The sequence below is a fragment of the Bactrocera dorsalis genome, chromosome 1 (assembly GCF_023373825.1).
Source record: "Bactrocera dorsalis isolate Fly_Bdor chromosome 1, ASM2337382v1, whole genome shotgun sequence".
In the NCBI taxonomy this organism is placed as follows: domain Eukaryota; kingdom Metazoa; phylum Arthropoda; class Insecta; order Diptera; family Tephritidae; genus Bactrocera; species Bactrocera dorsalis.
In genome coordinates, this window is record NC_064303.1 from 62,954,120 (window position 1) to 62,981,307 (window position 27,188).

General features: G+C 39.0%; 1 protein-coding gene and 1 long non-coding RNA gene across 3 annotated transcripts in view; one reads left to right on the plus strand and one right to left on the minus strand.

Annotated features, from left to right (window-relative positions):
• LOC105227678 (alpha-methylacyl-CoA racemase) overlaps positions 1-27,188 on the minus strand; it is a 412,563-nt gene that overhangs the window by 48,153 nt on the left and 337,222 nt on the right. The window lies entirely within an intron of this gene.
• LOC125775711 (uncharacterized) lies at positions 15,965-20,303 on the plus strand. Its single transcript, XR_007421318.1, has 3 exons — positions 15,965-16,588; positions 18,483-18,986; positions 19,243-20,303. It is a non-coding gene; the product is annotated as an uncharacterized LOC125775711 (long non-coding RNA).

The window sequence follows — 27,188 nt, forward strand, 5'->3', positions numbered from 1 at the left end:
CAGTAGTTCGGCGTCGCACCGTCCGGTCTCCTTGCGTTGATCTACCCGTGCTTGGGGCAGCTGGCCGACCTACATCGCGTCGTGGGGTCCTGTGCAGCAGCGTGTGATGGTTTTTTTTTTTTTTTGATTTTGGAGGGGGAATCTTCGACGTACTAAACCCTTAACTCCATTGTCTTTGCTTGTTTATTGCCCCACGGAACTGCCGTTAAGCATTACATCGTGAGGCCAAGCTTAGCGTTGCCACTCATTCCTTCTTAGCTCTTTCAGAACTATAGCACACCATGCTCTCACACTATCCCACACTTGTTTCGAATCTATCATAAATCGCACTATGTTATCCGGTGTCACTCTTTCCGTTGTCAGTTTCTCTAGATCAGCTCTCTCCTTCTCATACCGTCGGCAGAAAAAGAAGATGTGCAGCGCATTTTCACCGCTGCTGTCACAGAAGGAACAATTCGTCCCGTCGTCATGTCCATATTTATAGAGATATTCTCTAAAACACCCGTGCCCCGTCAAAAACTGCGTCAGGTAGAAATCTGTTTCTCCGTGTTTCCTTTCTATCCATTCTTGTACCTTTCTAATTAGCGTATGTGTCCATCTCCCCGTCGTAGCTGAATCCCATCGTTTTTGCCACTCATTGAGGCTTGTTTGCCTCTCATCCTTCCGTTCTTCAGCCGTTAGTCGCCTGCCAAGTCTCGTAGATCTTTCGTATACTCGTTTGAGTTCCATGGCCATTAACTCTGGTGGCATGATGCCCGCTAATATTCCAACCGCTTCGTAGGATACCGTACGAAATGCACATGTCACCCTAATGGTCACGTATTTCTAACATGACCTCATGAGTTAAAGCTTTTATCTGCGCCTTTTCTCCTAGTACTCTGCTTATTTCGGTCTTGAAGGTACCTGTGCTTTTCATTTGTGCCTCTTTCAACTTGAGCAGGATTTGTCCTTTAGCCGTCTTTCTGATCTTTGTTACATTTTCCGCTAGCTTCTGCAGGGTATCATTTTTCCTCACAGTCTTTAGAATGTCGCTATATGACATGTCACCTGTTTTTTCAATGATTATTGCATCAGGTGGAGAAGGCGGCTTATGTGGTGCCTTCTTTTGTGTCTTACGCTTGACTGCGATCCAACCATCTTGATTTCCCATTTCTTTATCGTTGTCTTTGATGGGATTATCACGCTTTCCTTCTTTGTTTAGGGGAACTTCAGGTTTGCTCGGCCATTCCCTATGGGTGGTTTTGTTCTTCTTCGGAGGTGTTCTTCGCTTTGGTTGAACTTCGTCGCGAGGCCTCTTTGGCGTATTCTCTCCAGCTGTTGGTATGACGAGAAAGCTTCGTCGTGCTTCCTTATTGGCGATGTGCTCTTCCTGAGCACTTGCATGCAATTTTGCAATCACACCGAGAAGATCTATCATGGTGTTGATAGTCCGCTGCGGTGGATGCATTGTTGCAATCAGCTTCTTGATCGCATTCCTTAGTTCAGCCATACAATATCCATGAGGTTGTATCGCCTTTGCCAGGAGAGTGGTCTCGCCCAACGCTGGTGGTGATGACCTCGCTCTTATAGGTTTGTCAACACCAAGGTTTTTAATCGGGGACCTACCCAATTTTGGTGCTTCTTAAAGGGATCTGCTTCCGCATTAGTCGTACTTCGGGGGGAGTTTTGCACTTTGTTACCACCATCGCTCAGGCTTCCAGTGCTGCTGCCTCCTATAATCCCAAAGCAGCGTGTGATGTGGTCTGCCACACGTGTGGCATAAATCGGCTGAGACACACTCCTGCGTCCCATGCGTGCGCGACAGGCAGTTGAGGCAGTGCTCATGTGCCTGGGCCACACGCTGTCGTTGGGTCGGTGTTAGCTCCTTAAAAAGCCTACAGTGTTGTAGTCGATGTTTCAGGCGACATAACGGGCATCGAATGCGACGCGATTCGACTTGAGCGGATGGCGTTGATGGGGCTGCTCGTGAGCCACTACCAGAAGCGGCAGTCGATACCGTAGCATTGGTTGAGCGGGGCGGAGGAGTAGGCCCAATACGTGCACCGTTGGTGGCCGACCGAAAAGTTGGTGTTGGGATTGTAGGCATGTCCACGTCCATCTTGAACTCTGTAAGAAATTGTATTTCAATATACATGGTAGTATATAAATAGAATGTGTGATTGTGCCACGTTATGTGGCATGACTGGGTCGTCGTATTGACCGACCATTTTTTTTTGTAATTTTTATTGTTATTGTTAACGGTTGGTTGTGGGTTGCGATTTTATTGATTTATTTTCATTTGCGCTACGGCATTATGTTCGGATTGTTTAGTATCGGATTTTCGTTATTATCCGCGGTTGGTAGAAAGCATAGTTTAACCAGCGGTCTGGTGAGTATTCCGCTTTGAGTACGGAGATCAACGAATGGAGCTTTTCTATACGGCCAAGTCGCCACTCGGTAGGTGGGAGACAATCGTCGTTAATAAGTACACAATCTCCAAGCTTTGGCGCATTTTCTGATGTTTTCCATCGATACCTCTTGTGGAGGTCATTTAAATAGTCTTCTTTCCATCTGCGACTGAAATTATGATGGAGAATTTTAATTCTCTTCCATCGATTTATTAAGGATAGCGACTCCACGCCTGGCTCTGGTGTGGCCAGAATGGGTGCTCCTTTGAGAAAGTGCCCTGGTGTTAGGGCTGTGAGATCTGAGGGATCTTGCGAGAGTGTTGTTAGTGGCCGTGAATTGAGAACGGCTTCAATGCGAATTAATAGAGTTGTAAATTCTTACTAATTAAATTTGTAGTTTCCAGCTATTTTTTTTAATTGGGATTTGAAGCTTTTTACAGCTGATTCCCATAAACCACCCATATGAGGAGCTCTTGGGGGGATGAATTGCCAATTGTCAGATTAGTACATAGCTCGAGGTGCACTGCTTTTGTCGTAAAACAGACAATGACAGCCACGTAGCCTTTCATTAGGGTAGGAGACCTTAGCATGGACGCCTTTATCTGAAAAGGCCCAGCAAAATCAACACCTGTGATAGTGAAAGGCAGAGCGAAGTTGCAGCGTTCCGGTGGAAGTGCTACCATAATCTGCGTCCTCATCTTCTGTTTATGCATAGGGCAGATCTTGCACATGAAAATGCACTTTTTTATTTGAGGCTTAAGTCGGGGAATATAGAACTTTTGGCGGATTATATATTGCATTAGGCGATGTTCCGGGTACAACATTAGTATATGTACATACTTGAGTTGCAAGTCGGGACCTCTCTGGTATTATTAGAGGATGGCGTTCGTTATATGTCAGGCTTGAGTTAGCAAGCCAATCATTAGCACGAAGCAGACCTTTCGTATCCAGAAATGGATTTAGTACTAAGAGTGAGCTCTTTTTGTAAATCGGTTTCGATTCTCTTAGTAGTGACATCTCGCAGCTGAAGTGACGCGACTGAGTATAAGTGATAAGAGCGACCTTTGCCTTTTCTAGGTCTAGGTGCGTCAATTTGATGATTTGAGATTCTCAATTGGAAATATACGTCTTCCATGCATGTGGAGGTTTTTCTAACCAGGCTAATACAATTTCGGAATCAGACGTGGCAGACTTATTGTTTTTAGCGGAGCCACCTTTGCTTTGGCTACCAGTAGGTGACTGGTGGTCGCTGTGTCAGATTGTGTGCGCACATAGGTGGTGGCACAATATGCCTTTTCAGAGGCATCACAGAAGCCATGTAGTTTGACTTTGTGCTATGGGGCATAATTTATCCATCGTGGGATTTGTATCTGTGAGATATCATTCAGATTACCCGCGAACTGGGACCACTTTTCTAAACGAAGTGGTTTCACATGTTCATCCCAGTCAGTTCCGTCTAGCCACAATTCTTGTATTAGAATTTTTGCTTGTATCATAATTGGCGAAGACCATCCTGCGGGGTCGAAAAGTTTTGCCACCGAGGATAAAATTTGCCTCTTAGTTATAGCTGATAGTGCGGATATTGACTCATTAGTGTATGAAAACTGGTCAGAATCGCATTCCATTGTATCCCCAAAGTTTTTGTTGTGCTTTCCTTTTCCAATTTAAGGAAATTAGTGTCTAATAGATTTTCTTTAGGTATGTCCTTTAAAATATAAGGGTGGTTCGCCATTATCTTTTTCAACGGAAACCCTGCTGTCTTGAGCGCTTATGTCACTTGTGCTAGTGACTCGTATGCCTGTGGAAGATTGTGGCTTCCAGACAGAATGTCGTCTACATACGTTTGTGTTTTCAACACTTGTGTTGCCAGAGGAAATTCTGACTTTGTGTCTTCTGCCAGTTCGTGGAGTGTACGAATGGCGAGGTATGAGGCACAGTTTACGTCAAAAGTAACTGTTTTTAATTTAAAGTCGCGGAGTGGACTATTGGGAGATTTTCGGAAAATAATTTGCTGAAAATCTTGATCATCATTATGTACGACTATTTGTCGATACATTTTCTCAACATCCCCATTGAAAACGTATTTGTATATACGCCAATTTAGTATGAGGAGCATTAAATCTGGCTGAAGCGTGGGTCCCGTAAATAAAATGTCATTTAGGGAATTCCCCGAACTTGATGATTTTGATGCATTAAAGACAACTCTTACCTTTGTGGTTTTTTTGTCTGGCTTTATTACTGCATGATGTGGCAGGTAAAAAGAATTGTATTTACTTTTTATAATTTTTTCGCCAGGGATGACTTCCTCCATGTAGTTTAAATGGAGGTATTCTTCTATAACCCTATCGTATTCTGGTTTTAGCTCGCCTTTTTTAAGTAGGTTTTTTTCCATACTTAAAAACTGTTGGATAGCAGAGGTACGAGAATGACCTAAGGCGAGTGTGTGGGGTGTTCTGGCTTTAGTGGTAGTCGTACGACGTACCGGCCATTATCTAATCGAGTAGTTGTGGATTTGTAAAAATCCTCACAATATCGATCTTCTGGGGTTGTGATTGATATGGGGGGAAGTTCTTCTAACTCCCAAAATTTCTTTAGTTGAGTATTGAGGTACTCGTTTGAGATTTCCTCAACTTGAGTTGTCATTGTTGTGACTGGTGCCGCAACTAGTCCGCTTAGGACCCATCCGAAAATGTTATTTTGCGCCAGAAGTGTTTTTGTAATTTTCTCAATACCTTCGAGTATAATTTGAGGTATGAGATCGCTGCCTAATAAAATATCTATTTCAGCGGGAGTGTTGCAGTTGGGGTCTGCTAACTTAAGGTGTGAAACCTTTTGCCAATGCTTGCTATTTATATGATAGCTTGGAAGCATGTTTGTTAGTTGCGGTAAGACTGTTGCATCTGCTTGAATGCGCTTATCCGCTTGGGGGGAAATAAGGGTAATGGGACAGATTTTGTTTGAGTTTTGTACTACTCTTCCGCCCATTCTCGTAATTAATTTCAAAATTAGCTAGTTTTGTTGGCAGTTGTAGCCTACCTTGTGCCCTTGACGCTATAAAAGATCGTTGAAATCCTTGGTCTATTAAGGCCCTAAGTTTAAACAGTTCTCCTCGGTGCTCGATGGAGACCACTGCTGTGGGTAATAACGGGTGATTTTTTTTATGTTAGGATTTTCATGCATTAGTATTTGACAGATCACGTAGATTTCAGACATGGTGTCAAAGAGAAAGATGCTCAGTATGCTTTGACATTTCATCATGAATAGACTTACTAACGAGCAACGCTTGCAAATCATTGAATTTTATTACCAAAATCAGTGTTCGGTTCGAAATGTGTTTATCGACAAATTTTGTTCAGCGATGAGGCTCATTTCTGGTTGAATGGCTACGTAAATAAGCAAAATTGCCGCATTTGGGGTGAAGAGCAACCAGAAGCCGTTCAAGAACTGCCCATGCATCCCGAAAAAATGCACTGTTTGGTGTGGTTTGTACGCTGGTGGAATCATTGGACCGTATTTTTTCAAAGATGCTGTTGGACGCAACGTTACGGTGAATGGCGATCGCTATCGTTCGATGCTAACAAACTTTTTGTTGCCAAAAATGGAAGAACTGAACTTGGTTGACATGTGGTTTCAACAAGATGGCGCTACATGCCACACAGCTCGCGATTCTATGGCCATTTTGAGGGAAAACTTCGGACAACAATTCATCTCAAGAAATGGACCCGTAAGTTGGCCACCAAGATCATGCGATTTAACGCCTTTAGACTATTTTTTGTGGGGCTACGTCAAGTCTAAAGTCTACAGAAATAAGCCAGCAACTATTCCAGCTTTGGAAGACAACATTTCCGAAGAAATTCGGGCTATTCCGGCCGAAATGCTCGAAAAAGTTGCCCAAAATTGGACTTTCCGAATGGACCACCTAGGACGCAGCCGCGGTCAACATTTAAATGAAATTATCTTCAAAAAGTAAATGTCATGAACCAATCTAACGTTTCAAATAAAGAACCGATGAGATTTTGCAAATTGTATGCGTTTTTTTTTTTTAAAAAGTTATCAAGCTCTTAAAAAATCACCCTTTAATACACTGCTTTGGTTTTCGCTGTGTAGCGTCTGAGTTTTTAAAGCCTTTGAGCAGCATGGTGCTTCTTGGCAATTTTCTGAATTTTGTAAGTCGGGATTTGCTGTTGCAACTAATCCCGCAGCTCTTTTAACATTAGCGTTATTTTGAGCGAAGCTGGAAAAATTTGTAATGTGAAGCATTGAGTTATGTCGTTTATGGCAATAAACGCAATTAAATTTGCTTTCGCAATCTTTGAGCGCATGCGCAATTGGTACAAAGTTTTTTTGTTCTTACGAAATTGTTTCTTTCGTTAATGTTGTGCCCTCCTTTACACAGTTCGCATGACGTATGTTTATTTTGTTCGGATGTGAACGCTTGTGTTTTGAAAAAACTACGATTTAAGTTGTTGTTGTTACTCGCTTGGGGTCTAATGAAGCTTCGTTTAAGGTCGTGTTGAACGTTTTTAGTTCTGACAATTTTTTTATCTACCCTTTCTGCAATTTCGTATTGGGTAGTTAAGAAATCGTTCATTTGTTGCCACGTTGGGCACTTTATTCGTGATGAGAGCGATTGCTCCCACAAAAGTAACGATTTTTCTGGTAATGCGGATGTGCATATATTTACCAGAATGGGGTCCCAATTGTCTGTGGGAATATTCTGTGTCGCTAGAACCGACAAGCAATTTGAAACAGTGGATTGAAGTTTTATAAATTCTTCACTTGTTTCTTTTTGAATTTTTGGTAAATTCATTAATATTGTGACTTGTTTGTCGACTAATATTCTTTCGTTTTCGTAACGAAAATTGAAATTTTCGTCATTAAGAGCGAACTGTTTGCCTATTACGCCTGCTTAACCTTTTGTTTTGTATCGGAGCTGATACAATTTTTGCGCTTGAGATAATTTAGGACGGTTTATGTACACGGCCGTAAACATATCCCGGAAGGACGGCCATTGTTCATAACCTCCGTGAAATGTTTCTGTATCGCATGCTGGCACTTTAAGGTGAATGCCTGAACTAGCCTCTTGGCTTTGAATTTGTGGCACCTCTACTCTCGGTTGTGGAGTAGGTGCAATTCCTTTAATTAATTTCAATTGATCTGAGATCATGGCGTTTGTCTCTTCATATTGGTCAAGGCAATTTTCATATTTGGCGTAAGTCGAGGATTTGAAATTTTCGGGTAGATCTGAATCGTCAGTTTCTACTATCACGTCATATGCAGATTGGAGACGTTTCCAGAAATTGTCTATGTTTTGATTATTGATTTCTAGCACCGATTCAGAGTTATCTTGAATCGGTGAAGATGAAAATCGAGTGCAGTATCTTATTAAGCTGTCACTCTCAGAAATGAATTTAGCGTAAGAAATATCTTTTCCCCTTTTTTGCTTTGTGGCACCTTGTTTCGAGCGTGTAGCTTCTGCAGGTGTACTTGGACTTTTGTCATCAGAAATCATTTTCGGAATTTTTAAAAATTGAGTAGATTTAGAATCTTTAGAGTCTGTGCACATTTAGTATCAATAAATTAATAACGGTGAATTTTTTAGTATAAATTCAGATAAATGTAAAAACCCGAAAACTCTTTTACGTAAATAAGAGTTTTTATTTCCGAATTACCGATTATGTTATTGAAATACGCGTATATCGTGTTACGCAGTATTTAGAAATGTTTAGGCAATAATATAATAAATATATTGTATATTTTATGTGTGTATATATATATACATATATGGGTGTTTCCATGAAATGGTCCACCGTGACTTAAAAAATCAAAACGCTCGCAGAATTTTTTTAGACACAGAAAATGGAAGAAAACTATTGATATTTTCCTATGCAAAAAAAATTTCAGCTTATTATAATTTTAAAATAAAAAAATTGTATGCAAAACTTATGATTCTTTTATTCACTTTAAAAGCTGTAGAATGTATTACTTTTAATCGCTGCTGACGAAAGAAATATATATATGTAATATCGAAATTTGGTATATAAGTAATTGATACAACTACAAATGAATATAAAAATGACAGAAAAGATCAAACTGCACATCGATAACGGTACTTTTTTCAGTTCTATTTCGGCAACATTCGTATTTTTTTTTTTTTTTTTTTTTTTTTTTTTTTTGTTTTCGGAGGGGGAATCTTCAAAGATATCGTCATTTTTCCGGACGATATGCACGATTCGTATTGGCCGCACGCCCAAGCTGGACTTGCGACACAATACGCTGAACTCCGTCGTCTTTGCTTGTATTTGGCCCACGGAACTGCCGTTAAGCATTACATCGTGGGACCAAGCATGGCCAATCGGCTCTTCATTCACACATTTTCGCTCTAATTCCGATTCATCCTTCTGTTGTCGCTGCGTTGCCACTCTTTCTTTCTTAACTCTTGCATAGCTATAGCTGCCCACGCTCTCATTCTGTTCCAGACCTCCTTCGATTCGATCATGTAAGCCACTATATTCTCCGGGGTCACGCGATCGTTTATCACACTCTCTATTTCTAGTCTTTCCTTTTCGTATTTTGGGCAGAAAAAGAAGATATGTAGTGCATTTTCATTGCTGTTGCTGCAGAAGGAGCAATTTGTTTCGTCGTCATGTCCGTATTTGTATAGGTAATCTCTATGGCATCCATGACCTGTTAAAAACTGGGTGAGGTAAAAATCAGTTTCCCCGTGTTTCCGTTCTATCCATGGTTGTATGCTTCTAATAAGCCTGTGCGTCCATCTCCCCGTATTTGCTTCGTCCCATCGTTTCTGCCATTCGTTTAGGCTCCTTTGTCTTTCCTGTTTCCGCTCTTCGTTCGTTAAGCGATCGCCAGTGCTTTTCGTTTTGTCGAATACCCGCTTTATTTCCATGGCCATTATGTCTGGTGGCATGAGGCCTGATATGACTCCAGCCGCCTGGTGTGATACAGTGCGGTAGGCACATGCAACTCTGATTGCATTCAGTCGTACTATTGATTTCGCCTTTTCTGCGTATGTTTTCTGCTGCAGTGCTATCCCCCATATGGGTGCAGCATACATAAGTATAGACTGACTCACTTTGGCTAGGAGGACTCGTCTATTCTGACTTGGTCCACCAATGTTAGCCATTATCCTCGTTAGCGCCGCCGTCACCCTAGATGCTTTTTCACAGGCTTTGTCTATATGCGTCTTGTATCTTAGCCTCGAGTCTATCATTACTCCTAGATATCTCAAGGATTGCTGTGTGGTAATGTTATATCCGTCAATATTGAGAGTGGCTACCTCTAGTTTCTTCCTGCTTGTGATTAGTACTGCTTCCGTGTTTTGGCCAGCTAGTTGAAGCTTTGTTATCATAAGCCATTCTTTGATTTTTTCCGCTGCACGATTGCACAGACGCTCTATTTCGTGGATTTCCTTCGCTACCACAGTCACCGCGATGTCATCCGCGTATCCGATTATTTGCACCTGCTTGGGTAATGGGAGGCGCAGCACTCCCTCATATAAAATATTCCACAGAAGTGGGCCTAGGACTGAGCCTTGTGGGACCCCGCCCGTCACCCTATAGCGTTGTGGTCCTTCGTCTGTGTCGTATATGAGGACCCTGTCCGACAGGTAGTTGGAGATGATCTTCAACAGATAGGGTGGTGCTTTCTTTAGCTGAAGAGCTCTTATTATATGCGGCCAGTAGGCTGAATTAAAGGCATTCTTAACATCGAATGTAACTACCGCACAATACTCTTTGGAGCCATACATCCATCTGGTTCCTTCTATAGCTTTACTCGCGACGTCCGTAAGTTTTTTAATCGCGTCAATTGTTGACCTGTGTCTGCGAAATCCATATTGATTATCGGCCAGTCCCGGTTGCTCTTTTTCGAGATGTTGCTCCAGTCGTACGCTTATTATACGTTCTAGTATTTTCCCCACTGTGTCTAGCATGCACAGTGGTCGGTACGAGTTTGGTTCTCCAGGCGGTTTGTTTGGTTTTTGTATTAGCACCAAACGTTGTATTTTCCAAATTTTTGGAAATAAGCCCTCTCGCAGGCACTTTGCGAACAGCCTTGTGAACGGGTCAGTCTTGTGTTTAATAGCTATCTTTAGGGCCTTGTTAGGTATGCCGTCCAGCCCTGATGCCTTGTTATTGGCGAACCTTTCTGCTGCCTCTAAAACCTCTTTGTCAGTGATTGGTGTAGGTAAACGATAAACGATATTCCTCTGCCGGTTGCGCGGGAAAGAGGGTTTCTACTACAGTCTTTAGTAGTTTGGGACAGGTTGGGGCTTGGCCTTTGTGGCCCCGGCCTTTTGTCATCACTATCCTGTAGGCATCGCCCCATGGATTTTCGTCAAGTTTATTGCACAGCTCTTTGAAGCAGGAGGCCTTTCTTCCTTTGATAGCTTTTTTGAGGTCATTTCGCTTCCTCTTAAAGCATTCCTGTAGCACTGCGTAATTCGTCGATTGTCGCCTTCTTTGACATAGGCGCCTTGCTTTGTGACATTCGCTTCGTAGGACTTCAATTTCGTCATTCCACCAGTATACAGATTTTCTGTGCGTGCCTTGCCTTTTCCTGCACATAGCGGCGTCACATGCCTTGCTGATGTGTCGTATTAAGTCTTCCGCCTGTTGTTCCGTTTCCGCAGCAGTTGTTCGGGTTGCTATCTAATATCAGCTTGAATACGTCTTCATCAAGCGTGTCGACTTTCCAGCCTCTGGTTTGGGCTTTTCTTGATGGAAAGAATTCTTTTGCCGGCGTGGGGTTGTCTATTTCTATCAAGAGGGCCAGGTGGTCACTGTGCGTGTATATGTCGCTTACCTGCCAGTTAATCTTCCGCACCAAGGAGCTACTGGCAAAGGTTATGTCAATTATGGAACCGCGTCCGTTCTTTTCGAATGTGTTCTTGTTGCCTGTATTTAAAAGCACGATGTCAAGTGTTGAGAACGCCTTTAGGAGCGCATCTCCTCTCCTATTTGTGTGGGTGCTGCCCCATTCTATTGCCCACGCATTGAAGTCTCCTGCCACAATGTTCGTTGTTGTATTTGCGATGTCTCGTACTAGATTATCTAGAATTCTTTCGTATTCGTTTTGTTGGACGCTCGGTGGTATGTAGCAGCTGTAAAAGTTTATGCCACAGATTTTTGCACGTGTGTAGTAGGCTTGACCTGATAGTGGCTTGCTTTGGAATGGCTTGCACCCGCAGGCCCACACGGCAGCTTTTTTTGTTTGGTCGGAGCTCCAATTTTCAGTACCCAGATTTCTGTACTGCTCGCTTAGTATTGCTATGTCCACTTTTTGCTCAATCACCGTTTGCGTAAGTAACTCTTGCGCTGCTTCGCAGTGGTTGAGGTTAAGTTGCAAGACTCTCATGTTTTCGCTTTTTTGCACGCTTCAATGTACATATGACATTTTTTGCTTCCAATTTGGTGGTCTGTGCTCTCTCGACCATTTTTTTTACACGCGTCGCAGGATGGTTTTTTATCGCATGCCTTCGCAAAGTGCCCCTTTTCTCCACATTTAAGGCAGCACTGGCTTCTGTCAGCTGGGTTGCTACAACTTTTCGCTTGGTGTCCGTATTCCAAGCACCTATAGCACTTCTTAAGGGTCGGTCTCTCCCTAATCCGGCAAACAACCCATCCTATTTTAATTTTCCTCGCGTCAAGTAGGAATCTCGCCTGGTGAGCAGGGAGGCTTAGCACGGCTGTTTGCGTGCCCGCATATGCCGCTCTGATGCTTTTTACTGATGCGTTATCAATGTTGTCTAGCTCCTTTATTTGTGCACGTATAGCACTGCAGATGTCGTCTTCAGAGGTTATTTCATCTAGGTCTCGAATCTCTATCGTTGTTTCGTGTGTAAGTGCTTTAATTTTTGCCTGGTTCCCCAGAACTTTACCTATCTCGTTTGTGAAGTCGCTTGTATTTTCCTTTTGCTCTTTTAACTCTAGCAGCATTTCGCCTTTGGCCGTCTTTCTAATTCGGGTTACATTTTCACCCAGCTTCTGGAGAGCATCTTCTTTCTTAACTGCCCTGAGAATGTCGCTGTAGGTCATATCCCCTGTTCGCGCAATTATGATGGCATCAGGTCGTCGCGGATGCTTATATGTCGTCCTCTTCTTCCGTTTAACCTCGATCCAGTCATCCTTTGGAGCACCTACGGAAGGCTTATCTGTTTTTCCCTCTTTAGGTTGCCTTGACTCCTCTGCATGAGTGGGTTTGTTTCTCTTCGGTGGGGTCCGTCTTTTGGCCTGCTTTTCATCACGGGGTCTTTTTGGTGTTACCTCCGTGGTCGGGGGCATATTCAAAAAGTTTCTCCTTTCTTTCCATTTTGTGTGCTCACTCTGGGCTTTTCCATAAAGTACTCCTATGTTACTAAGGAGGTCCCTTATGTTATTGTTGATGGTCCGCTGTGGTGGACCCATCATTTCCGTTAACTTCTTGATCTCTTCTCCTAGTTCTCTCATGTAGTCTACACATGAGAGTGTTTGCTTAGCCTGTGGTGTGCTATCTTGAAAGGCTGGTGGTGACGATCTTGCCCTCGCCGGCTTTTCAACACACAGCGCGTTTGTGGGCGATCTACCTAGCCTCGGTGCGCGTTTAAGGGGATCTATATCCGTACTTGGTGTTCCCTGAGAGGAGCTTATATCTAGCTCCCTGCTAACTCCATTATTTTTAACTTTATGTCCGCTACCCATCAGAGCGGCATAGATGTTGCTACTGTTATCACTCCTGCTCGTAGCGTTGGTTGCATTATTTGTATTATTTCTCGAAAAATTATTCATTGTCTTCTGTTTAGTTTTACCAGCGCATCGTGTGCAGGGGGGCGGGCCGAAATAGACAGGAACGGGTATACCCTCGGCGTCTTTGCACCTATTCCAGTTCCCTGAGGCCTGTCCTTCGCTTAACCGGTCCCGGAAAACACGGACGGACCAGCGCTCGCCCGGGGCAACGCAGGCTACTAATCCTACGCCCAATGCACACTTCTTGACCAGAGCCCGAAGGGGCTGGTTACTGGCAAACAACGTGGCTAACACCTCGGCAGAGCAAGCTCACATCACCCTTTTCACAATAGCAACCGAGAAGTCGTTGTTAAGGTTTCGAGGGACTCCCAGTGCGCCACGTTGTGTACCGGTCAACTTTAGTTCTTTTAACAGCCGCACCTAACCTGGTGAACAGACGCTGACCAGGGAGCCGCCCACTATGGGTCCGTCGCGCCTGGGTTTTTTTATTACTCATCACGCATATGCATGGTGAGGGAGACACATATTTCTAAGAGACGGTGTCGGTTCGCCACCGTCACAGGAGCTTCAACGGATCTGCTAGTTTTTATTCCGCATCCTCCACTCCTGTCGCTCATCGTCGGGGATTGCTTATTCGTTTAAACTTATTTCGCAACTAACCTGCTACTACAGGCCGTCCGGCTATCCGCGACCTGCCGACCCCCCCGGTAGCTTAGAGCCCAGCTAGAGAGCCCAAATTCGATAGAATAGAATAGAACACTCCGTCCGGGTAGAACACTCCGTCCGGGCAACATTCGTATGTCACGTGCGTAATGCAATAGGACCACATGGTGCCATTATTCGCGCATTATCAGTTTAAATGTTTTTTTATTTAGTTTATAAAGCAAGTTTAGTATTTGCTAAAAAAATTTATTAATACAAATAGCGTTCTACAAATATTAATTTTTTTCTTAACTTTTGAAATTTGTCACGTGCGTAATGGTAAGTACGAAAAATTTAATGCTCTTTGTTCAGGTTTCTGAACAGTTCTTAACGGCTACAATTGTAAAGAAGATATTTTTGTAAAGATACAATTGTAATAGTTCAAATATTTATGTTCATTATCGCCAGCGTATACAAATAGTCTAATAATAATTATCTATTATAATATAATAATCTATTAATACTAATCTAGTCTTAAACGTAGATATCTATTTACAAATACCCATTTATATCAACAATGTAATAAATGTTCATTTCGGGTATATTGATTAGTGACCTTAGTATTTAGTTAGTAGTTGCAAAGCGCTTTATGATTGTATCTGTATCAGAAGCTTATCAAGCGATGTCACTTCAGAATATCTTTGTAAATCCCAATTTTTTCACCATCGACCCAAAAACGTTAAATTAATGGAGAAACTTCCGCATAATATGTGTGTATGTAAATATCATGCGAACTTCGCATTTTTGCTAGAGGGATGTCATAAAGTTATGCCTCAGTTTCCATCTCATTTTGAATCTTTTTTGAAATTAACATGCTGCAATGTATTGAACGAAAAGTGCATGATTAGTGACTGTGATAAATGTATACGGGATCTAAAACATGATTTGGTGCCTATATATTTTCTATCCAAAATGGAAGAAAATGTTAAATGGAGCTATTGGAGGAAAGTTGATGATCGCTTAACATTAAGCTATACCATAGCGCCATTATCGGATTTGTTACATGAACTGGAAATTCAGCTGCCAGCTTTTAAACTTCATTATTTTATAAAGCGCGCTCAGCAAAGATATTTTAAGGACAAAAAGAATAATTTACGTGATGATGAATTAATTTTGCAAATCGATTTTGCAGAAAACTATCGATTGATCAATCAGAATGTGGTCCAAGAAGCTCACTTTAGCTACCAACAAGTTACTATTTTCATTTGCGTTGCATGGATGCGAGATCAAACTGAATCTTTCGCTGTCATTAGTGACAAACTTACCCACAACAAATTTGACGTCTATTGTTTCCCTACAAAAATTGTGCACAAAATTCAAAGTCAATTCGAAGAAATTTCTACGGTTTTTATATTCTCTGATGGCAGCACCAGTCAATTCAAAAATAAGTATATTCTCACCAGCATTCCTTCGTTTGTTAGCGAATTTGGCTTAAAGCATTTAGAGTGGAACTTCTTTGCGACTTCGCATGGCAAAGGCGCAGTCGATGGAATCGGCGCGGTGGTGAAGCGGAAAGTTTGGCAAGCGGTTAAGGCAAATAATAAGAAAGGAGTTCGTCTGTTATATATCTCATCAAAAGAGATTGAAGACTTTTCTCCACCATTAATTGAAAAATGGGAAATTGTCCGCGGTATTCCAGAAATACAAAAAATGCATTGCTTTTCCTACCAAGATAACGAATATATAAATGTTGCTCGAACAGGATACTCACTTAAGAAAAAAATTAAGTTAAATTAAGTTAATTATATAGTATTCTTATTTTGAGTTATTATTTTTCATTTTTGAATAAAAGTTTAAGTTTTTTGTCAAAATTTTTGAAAATATATGTAAAATTACTAAAATATGTGTGAAGGTAAAAAGTGTCACGTACGTAATGTCACGTGAGTAATACATTTTTTTTTTGTCTCAGCCAAACCATGCACAGTTGTTTTAGAAGCAAGCATGAATTATGAAGCTCCATTATTAAGCTTTATAAAAATAATTTTTCCTGGATAAAAATCTCCTACAATTCGCTTACTTTCGCATTTTTTCTTACGGCTCTGAAAGCGATTTCCATTTTTGTCACGTGCGTAAGTCAACTTTGATTGACTGGTACTTGGGTACCCATTGCTCAATTTTCCAATAATAATACTTTTTTGAAAGAACTCATCACATACAATGCAGCGATCCTAAAATATATGACTTTTTCCCATTATATATCTATTTTTACAACATTCAAACGCAATTAAACGTGTACAAATGTCGCGTGCGTAACCATGGAAACACCCATATATATATACTTTTTTTTTGTTTGTTTGCGGACTTATTCGTATGCGCTCGTATGCACTTTCGTAGTTACAGGCGTCAATACCCTTTGTATATGTGCCTGGTCTGTATGTAATTCGCTATGGTACATATATTCAAGTATTTTTATTGCTTGTATTGTTTTTACTTTCTTCCGTTTTTGTAGGCGCGATACGAATCCAAAAGAGAGTTCACCATGCGCAAGTGTTCACCTCTTTATGCTTTGTGTTTTTAGTTTTAACTTCGTATAATATAAATCGAGTTGTTACTAGTTAATATGTATGTATGTATGTTCAAATTTATTATTTCTTTTATTTCACTTCTTGCATTTTATTGAGCCTTTTGCTTATTTATTTTAGATATACTGCTTACTGTTTTGGGAAACAGAAGGAGTATTGCGGAAAATCTTGCAAGTGGATACTTGAAATTTAATTGTTGTTAAATAAGCTTGTTACGTGGGTTCGTAACACTGGGGTAAGCAAATAGGCAAATAAAATATATATATATTTTTTTTTTTTTACTGTTTTATATATATAGATGATATATGTATGTATATAATTAATGTTTTCCCGGTTTGTGCCGTTCAAACGGATTATCTTAAATATAAATCCGTTTGTTATCATACATATGTAAATACATATAATAAATGTAAATGAAAAACGATACACTTACTTTATCTCGCCCCAAGGGGTTTTGGGGGAAAGTAAGATTTTGTAAAAGAGTTATATGCCTGTGCTCCGGTTTTCCCGTCCTGTTGTCCCGCGCCTGAGTGTTCCGGTTTTCCTGTTGTGTGTTGTCATTATGCTGTTTTTTGTCCGATCGCACCCGAATTATGTATTAGATTAATTAGATTTCTATAACCCGGCGCGTTCATTTGATTTAGATTTCTTACTTTTTATGTAATATATATTTTTTTTAAACTTATTTTTCGTTTTTTATATTTTTACACCTGAACATGTAATTATGTATATATATATGTTCATATAATAACAAATACTTATATTTGTTATTGCTTTAAAAATGAATTTCGTTTGTGTGTGTGTATGATAATAATTCTTTTTATCTCCGTTTTGTCACAGCAACGCGCTTTTTTACTTCACTTTAATTTAGCTTCCTTCTTTTTATTTCGTTTTTATATGTATTAATGTCACTGCACCCTTTATGTTTTTTAAAAATTTCAAATTTGATTTTTTTTCTATAGTGCTTTTCTGTAGGCTCGAAGGACCATGTATTTTTCGATTGGTTTCCTCGCATTCACCGTTCGGAAACTTACATAAAAAAAAGGCAACACAATTCCGTCAGAAATTTACAAAAGAATGTATTTTGTTGAACTTTATGTACAATTTATATAAATTCGAATTGTAAAATTAATGTTCGCACAATATCTTGGAGCTCGGGTATCGTTTTGATCGCAAGAAAGGAAGTAATAGTGACGAACTTGTTTCTCCGCCCCTTTTGTTCCCTTTTGGTTGTGGTGAACAATGCAGTGATAATGTAGTTATGTGTGATGTGGATTGTAGGTGGTGTAGAGATGAGTGTGGTGAATGAAGTGTGCTAGTGACGTATATTTTAATGCGGTGAGTGTAGAGTGGTCTGGATGCGGGATTATTGTTGTGGTTAGGTGGTTGGTTATGTGTTGTGTGGGGCCGGAGACTGAAGCTCATTTAGCCAATGTGAAAAGATAGCTTATCACGCAGGACTGTATCTTTTTGCATGCAAAAATTAAGAAGTTCTTAAAGTGTGTTTAACACTTGTTAAAAAAAAAAACAACTTATAGCACGTTCACATATAAGCAGGTTATGGTTAACAAAAATTAACCTCGAAGCTAAACTTGTTGCGTTCACATATAGCAAAGATAACCCAATTAAATGAGAGAAATTGACAGCTGTATCCATTTGTGTTTTTTTTCTTGTTTACATATTTTCTTCTTGTAAAAAATAAGTTAATAAATGAGTGATGGATTCAAAATTTTAAACCTACAAACCAAGAAGAAAGCAATAAATATCTAGCTGAATAGACTATTACAATTATAAGGTACTCCACAGTTTTATTTCGTCACCTGAAATGCAAAATAACGTAACAACATTTTCGGAAATTTACAGTGGCATGAATGAAACTTGAAATAAAATGGAACATGAGTGAAACAAAATTTTAATATTGGTTAAAACTGGTTTATATATGACCGCAGAACCTGAAAATTTTGAACATATGTAATATTATGTATGTAATTTGAAGTAGTGAAGCGTAATCAATAAGACACTCAAATTCGAAATTTTTGATGATACGTTATTTTGCGATTTGCTCTTGTAGATTATAGGTTAGAGTAATTATGAATTTTCACTTGTTATTTGATTTCTTTTTTATCCAGATATCGCTTCCTCTACATTAATGTTGGCTGCCCAGGTCGATGCAATGACTCAAAAATTTTTCAATGTAGCAAACTAAATACTGCATTGAAGGGCCTAATCTTCACTGCAAAAAGCAAAACTATTAATGGCGTGAATGTTCCTGTGGGCGTTATGGGTGATTCGGCTTTCCGATTTGCCAACAATCTAATGAAGCCCTATCCATTCCAAGTACATCTTCCAGAGCATGAAAAAATTTTTAATTACCAATTGTCCAAATGCCGAAGAGTGGTGGAAAATGCGTTTGGACACCTAAAAGCTCGTTTTAGGAGAATAGGGAAAGGAGTCGACAACCACATCAAAAATGTTCCTCTTATAATTAAAGCAGCCTGTACATTGCATAACTTTTTAAATTGTCATAATGATGTCATCAACCACAAATGGATAGAAGAACAAACCAGTTACGAAAGTAGTGTACGCCTGGAATAGCCCGAGCACAATTAGAAGAGCGATTGCGAATTCATTTTGTAAGTTTGTTCTACATTTGTAATTATTTTTAGTTTTCATTTAACAAATTAATAAGGTCTTTATAAAAATTTTTCGTATTTTCCCTCATTTCTTTTAAAATATCATTCCTTTTCTCTTCCGAAAGAACTGCTTTTTCGGTTAGTTCCACCATTTCTTGCACCCCTCTCATGGACTCCATTTCTTTCTCAAACATATCTGAAGTTTTTTCCAAATTCTCTACTAAACGCTCATGGGTTAATTTCCTTCTTTTTGCAGACTCCGGAGTCGTCGAAAGTCCTGCAAGCTCATCGCTTGAAATGAATTGGGATTGGGTGCTCGTCGAAGGGTAGATAGCAGCGCAACCAATGTTGTTTCTGCTTCCACATCTTGAATTAAAATAAAATAATAAATAAAAGAGCAAACAAAAATTTCATTTTTATATCTTTATATATATAAATCTTCTGACCGTGTGTTTGCCTTGGAACTGCTCCTAAACGGATGGACCGATTTTGATGAAATTTTGTGTGTACGTTCAAGGAGATTCGGGAATGGTTTAGATTTACAATTTGGTCCACTGAAAAATGTTTTTTTAATTATTTTTTCATGTTTAATCAATTTTTAATTTTGGAATGTTTGACTGATAGATGGCGCTATCATCGCAGTATCCAATATTCAAACCTTAAATTGGCGTAAACGTATATTAAACAAAACGATGCCAAAGTAAAAGGCGACATCTGTGGATCAAGTTTTTATCACATCGCTTAATATTTATCAAAAGAAAAGATTGTCATATAGTATTTTGAAATAAAAGTCGTATTTTTTTGAAATATTTTCCATATAATAGAAATAGTGGATGCAGTTTTTCATTTGTTAAGTCGATTTGGGGTGAAATTAGGTTCATTGCTTTAAAAAAAATTTTGGAATTTGTTACATATTTTACATAACTCTTTATAGATTCATTGTATATATTATTACTACAAAAAAATGCCACGTCTTCGTGGAAGAGCAAAAACACATTGGTCGACGTTCTCATAATGCGCAATTCCAGTCCCAGGATTTCACAATATATTTATGGCAAATACTTTAGGCCGACTCTACACAGTTCATCCTAAGCAACGTGAATGCTATTTCCTACGTTTGTTATTGATCAACATTCCTGGACCGACATCCTTCCAATCTTTGCGTACAGTTAATAGTAGTGTATGCAATACTTTCTTCGATGCCTGTCGTGAGTTACGTTTATTGGAAGATGATAATCATTGGGATCTCACGCTTGCAGATGCAGCACTGAGCTCATCGCCGCATCAAATTCGTCAATTATTTTCAGTAATATTAACAACGTGTTTTCCATCTGAAGCATCTGCACTGTGGAACAAATATAAAGACTCAATGAGTGAAGATATTTTGCATCGTATTAGAATAACCAATCAAAATGTCAATATTGAATTCTCCGCTGAGATATATAATGAGGCATTAATATTTATTGAAAACTTTTGTATTCTGATTTCAAACACGCCGCTCATACAGTTTGGCATGCCAGCGCCGCCCAGCAGCAGATGTTCAGCGTGAACAGCAATTTGATAAAAACTCTTTGGCTACTTTTGTTGCTAATAATGAACAATTGCTTACTGCTGAGCAACAAAATGTATACGATAAAATCAACCTATCAATAGCAGCACAACAAGGGAGTTTCTATTATTTGGATGCACCAGATGGTACTGGTAAAACATTCCTTATCTCACTGATACTTGCGAGCATTCGTTCACAAAATCACATTGCATTGGCGTTTGCATCATCAGGTATTGCAGCCAGTCTTCTTGATGGTGGTCGAACTGCCCACTCAGCACTGAAATTACCTTTAAATATTCATACAAATCCCGACGCAATGTGTAACATAAAAAAAATTCAGGAACGGCTGAAGTTCTGAGAAAGTGCAAAATTATTATTTGGGATGAATGCACAATGGCCCATAAGCATCCGCTAGAGGCACTCGATAGAACCCTGAGAGATATAAGGAATAATCGTAGGCTTTTTGGTGGTGCTCTGATTTTGTTGTCTGGTGATTTTAGACAAACCTTGCCTGTCATCCCACGAGCAACATATGCGGACGAAATAAATGCATGTTTGAAAGAGTCCTATCTATGGCGACATGTCAGTAAATTAAACCTTACAATCAATATGCGTGTTCAACTCCAAAATGACCCATCAGCGTCACGATTTTCTGAACAATTGCTAAACATTGGTAATGGTGAAATTCAATTGTATGGGGATACGTAATATATTCAACTTCCAGAAAACTTCTGCACTATGGTGGCTACCAAAGAAGAGTTGATGCAAAGTATTTTTCCAGAGATACAATATAATTATACAAACCATACATGGCTACGTGAGCGAGCTATTTTAGCTGCAAAAAATGTAGATGTTGACACGATCAATTTCAAAACACAACAGTCACTGCCTGGTAATGAATTTACATTTAAATCAATTGACACTGTTGTTGATCCAGATGAAGTTGTCAACTATCCTGTTGAATTTTTAAATTCACTGGATTTACCTGGAATGCCACCACATAACCTGCGATTAAAGATTGGCTCACCTATAATTTTGGTTCGAAATTTGAATGCGCCAAAATTGTGTAATGGTACGCGATTAGTCATAAAAAAAATCATGGCCAACATTCTTGAAGCCACTATTTTGAGTGGAAAATTTCAAGGTGAAGATGTACTTCTACCACGGATTCCAATGATTCCTTCAGATTCGCCGATACCATTTAAACGTTTACAATTTCCAATACGCTTGGCATTTGCTATGACTATTAATAAGGCACAAGGTCAAACGATGACGATTTGTGGACTAGATTTAGAAAATCCGTGCTTTTCTCATGGCCAATTATACGTTGCGTGCTCCAGGGTGGGAAAACCATCGAATTTATTTATTTATAAGTCTCAAGGATTAACCAAAAATATTGTACATCCGATGGCATTACGATAATTTCAGTATTTGTAGATAATTAACTCTGAGAATAAATACCCGTTATTAGAATAGTTTAAGATCCAACTTTTTCACTAAACGACTTCGAGTTTTTGTTCAACACAGCTTCGACATTTAACATCTCTGAAAGCATATTAATACACAATACTCACATGCTATCGATTGGTTTACGTCTGTCGGGTCCGCTAGTTACCTAGACTCTCTTACATGAGTTCTTTGAAATTTACTGTCTTATTACCACTGAGTATTTCTTCCACCTCCTTGTAGTGGATCCAAGAGGAATCTAATCTATAAAATAAAATACATATTATAAAGCTGTAAGTATGCAGCAAAATATACTTTTTTAATTTTTAATGTACTTACTTGTATCGATCGGTAAAATTATGCACTTTTTCCTTTATTTCAGCTGCACTGTAGTCCATCTGCCTTTTTGAAAATTCCTTTTCCAAACGCGCAAAGATATGAAATTTTTTTTTTCGCGCTTCGTAATTCTTCTATACTATCTGCCCAGTTCAATAGCAGATAATTTCTCTGCATCTACTGTCCATCTAACACGGTTTTTCCTTTTCCTAATTACAATTTAATAAAATTATTATATATAGGTATATTTGTATGCATAAAAAATAAAAATATATAAATTCAAATTTATACTTACCGGTTTATTTGATCCGTTTTTTAAATTCCTGCGAATTTTTTGTCAGTTGCTGTCAAATTTAATAGATACTGAAGTGTCGCAATTTCGAGTATATTTCGACTGCTTTCCAATGCAACAATGCATATTTTAGTAGGTTATAAAATAACCGCGTAGGTAGAGCAGACCGAGGTTATCCTTTCATACAAATTATATGGCTAACCTCGCATTTTATGGGTAGGTTACAAGATAACCTAGTTAACCTAGCTAACCTGGCTAACCTGCTTATATGTGAACATAGTATTACATAAGAAGTAATACCCAGTAAAATTTAAGGAACATGCAAAGTAATTAAAAATAATCACTTAAATAATGTAAATACTTGCATTTCATTATATCTACTAAAGTGTAGCTTATCACACTTTAAAATTTATATGTAGCTTAAATTCTAAAACAACAATGAAAGTAGCAAAAAATGTGTTACAAAACACCGTAAGATTTTTTAGAGTTGAGTATATGTACATATGTAAACAAAGCAAAGGTTTATTACTGTATGTATATATTGAGCCGCTGATTCCATACAAGACCGACCACTGTGCAGCGGTAAGAATTTAAATAATCTTTCTTCAGTTTCATCGTTTAGTCCTACAATCATACAAATAATGATTGGTTCCGGCTTAAGATATTTTGTCCGAAATTTTCAAATATCTAAAATGTATAAAGATAATTAAATTATACTATTTTTTTGTAATCAAATTTAAAAAATAAATACTATAACTACTAACACTGTACTATTTAACCTAATTGTTATAAGAAGTTGAGGGCTACAATATTTAACTAATATGTTAACGTAGATGATACGATTATGTTATATAGTTCATTTCATGTTAAATTACCATTGATTTCATGTTAAAAAACGTCAAAAATTGTTCGTTAAATATTTTGTTTACCCCCGTAACATTTTGGGTAACTCATGTTAAGGTAACCAAAAAATGTAAGAATTTCAGTTGTTAACATTTCAGGTTAATATTAAGAAATCTTTCCACAAAGACATACAAAAAAATTGTGATTCTAGCTGGCACTCACCCAAGTAAAATATGCAATTTTTTTCACCAAATTGTATAGCTACCACTTTTTCTACACAACTATGCCGTCTGAATAAGGTGTGTAAAGTGGACGCGTTTTTTGTGCGGTCCAGTGTTTTCATAGTTTTTTCCAAGTGATTTGAGGGAGCTTTGGCTAAATTTGTTTCTCGTGTAACAATCAGGTGACAGACGCAAGTGGGCAATTAAAATCAAAGAGATAAGTACAATTTTTGTATCTTATATGACATTATTTTACGTACCTGCCCATTTTTTTCCGCGGCAAAATTTGTTTTTTTAATAAAATTGTTTCCCCTGAGAACAGCAATCCAGACACAACGTGATTATACATTTTTTTTGCCGTTGTGGTTGGAGACATCAGCTGTTTATCCCCTTTCTTTTTCTTCTTTCTCTTTCTTGTTTTGTTTTTTGCATTCCCTTTCGGTTTTGGCGTTGCCAACCATCGGAAATTTAAATTAGACTTAAGAGGAAGAGACTGAACGGACGAGTTGGCATTTATTCCCAACTATTTTCGAGTGAGGTATGGCCCCTGAGAATAGTTTTGGGTGTACACCAGAAAATCCTTTTTGGAGGATTTCAAAAATTGCAAGAACGCCGCCAAATGGCAAAAATGAGGAGTCCACCGTTGCTGGACCAATAAAAAATAGTGAATCTGCCGACAACGACAACAAGAGTGGCAAATCCGATAGAGCGCAAAGTAGAGAATCTACTAATATTTTTGCAAATTGGGCAGAAAAATAAAGGAGCTCGAGAATATGATGTCCAGACAGAGACACATAAACCAAGCCATGCGAGAGCTTGTAAGCAGCATAACAAACTTGTATGGCAAAACAGAAAATCTCGAAATCCATTCGAAAATAGTGATGGTAGGGAAAGCGTCACAAGTATCGCCCCAAAATACCCTAAAAAGAGCACGGGAGACATCAGGCTTTCTACCACCTACGAAGAAGCCAAAAAATATGACTCCAAAAGTGCAAGGAACCTTTAGTGAAGTCATCGAAACAAATATTAAAGACACCGCAGAAAATAAGCCAGCACCCGAGAAATGGGTAGAAGGGGGAAAAAAGAAGAGGCCCATGGAGAAGAGAATTAGGTCGAAACCAGACGCTATAATTCTAACAAAAAAGGACGGAGCCTCGTATGCAGACATCCTCCGTAAAATTAAAGGTGACAGTGGCCTCGAGGAACTGGGTTCAAACGTGACCTACATCAGAAAAACTCTAAAAGAAGACCTGCTCATAGAGCTAAAAAGCCAAGGAGACAAAAAAGCTGAAGCCTTTCAGAGCGCCCTAGAGGGAGTGGTTGGCGAGATGGCAGGAGTACAACCAAAAACACACAACGTCACTATAATGTGCAAAGATCTGGATTAGATAACTACACCAGAAGAAATTTGTTGCGCATTACAAAAGGAGTGCGGAATACAAAACATAGGGCCAGCAAATGTTAAAAATATGAGGAAAACAAGAAGTGGCACTCAAATAGCCCATATATCCCTGCGAGCCCATGATGCGAAGTCTATTCTTAAAATTTGGCTAAATGAAATAAGCTGACCCCCCTCCCCCCCCTAATACCACTACACGAATACACCACCACCATCAATACACCACACACACAGAACCTACATTCCACAGGACCCACACATCAACACTACTCACACGCGAGAGGACATCCACACACGCAAACACATACCACACTGGTGAAAAGGGGTCAACTAAAAAGTTTAAGATCAGTCTCGTTTTGACCTACAAACGAAGTATACGCATCGCCGCCTAATTCTCGCTTTCCCGCCGTCGCCTGCTATTTAGTAAAATCTCGAATCGAAACATTGTAATTACTCTACTGAAATTGTAATCGTTAAAAGGGCTCAGTAAACCCAAATTGAATTTAAACATTAACCGCGTGTTTTTATTAAAATAAGTGGAAGTGGTAAGTGTCACCAAGATAAAGTGAATTGGACATTGCTGCTTCAAACATTGGTCCTTCGAGCCGCTAAGAAAGGCACTATTTGGAAAAAATAAAAATAAAAGAAGCGGCAAAATAATTAAAGTGACATATACAAAAAATTAAAGGTGCGGTGACATACATACATATGTATAAATATTAATTTACATATACAAAAAATTGTTTTTTATTAAGGGTGATTTTTTAAGAGCTTGATAACTTTTTTTAAAAAAAAAACGCATAAAATTTGCAAAATCTCATCGGTTCTTTATTTGAAACGTTAGATTGGTTCATGACATTTACTTTTTGAAGATAATTTCATTTAAATGTTGACCGCGGCTGCGTCTTAGGTGGTCCATTCGGAAAGTCCAATTTTGGGCAACTTTTTCGAGCATTTCGGCCGGAATAGCCCGAATTTCTTCGGAAATGTTGTCTTCCAAAGCTGGAATAGTTGCTGGCTTATTTCTGTAGACTTTAGACTTGACGTAGCCCCACAAAAAATAGTCTAAAGGCGTTAAAATCGCATGATCTTGGTTGGCCACTTACGGGTCCATTTCTTGAGATGAATTGTTGTCCGAAGTTTTCCCTCAAAATGGCCATAGAATCGCGAGCTGTGTGGCATGTAGCGCCATCTTGTTGAAACCACATGTCAACCAAGTTCAGTTCTTCCATTTTTGGCAACAACAAAGTTTGTTAGCATCGAACGATAGCGATCGCCATTCACCGTAACGTTGCGTCCAACAGCATCTTTGAAAAAATACGGTCCAATGATTCCACCAGCGTACAAACCACACCAAACAGTGCATTTTTCGGGATGCATGGGCAGTTCTTGAACGGCTTCTGGTTGCTTTTCACCCCAAATGCGGCAATTTTGCTTATTTACGTAGCCATTCAACCAGAAATGAGCCTCATCGCTGAACAAAATTAAAGCGCGAAACACATTTCGAACCGAACACTGATTTTGGTAATAAAATTCAATGATTTGCAAGCGTTGCTCGTTAGTTAGTCTATTCATGATGAAATGTCAAAGCATACTGAGCATCTTTCTCTTTGACACCATATCTGAAATCCCACGTGATCTGTCAAATACTAATGCATGAAAATCCTAACCTCAAAAAAATCACCCGTTACTAGCCCCCCCGCCCTCTTTTTAACCGCATATAAAGCCCTCAAAGTCTCTTGAAGCGGCACAAAGTGAGTGTATCAACTCCATTTATTATTTTAAATTATTTGAACTTATTTGCATATATGTATGTATGGTGAAAGTTACAGTTGATCTTTATAAAAACTGTATACGATCATGTAAATTTTAATAGAACGGTTGCTACCAAACTGTCCGAACTTACGGTTGTTTCCGGGAAACCGAAAACAGTTTGGTACATTACATATGTACATCCAAATATATGTATGAACAGTATATGGTATAATATATATATATATATATATATACATATATAATTGTATATATACTGACATATACATATCTGATAAAAGGCCTACTTATGCTTACATTTGTGTATCTAAACACACAACATTAAAAACCAAAAAAAACAAAA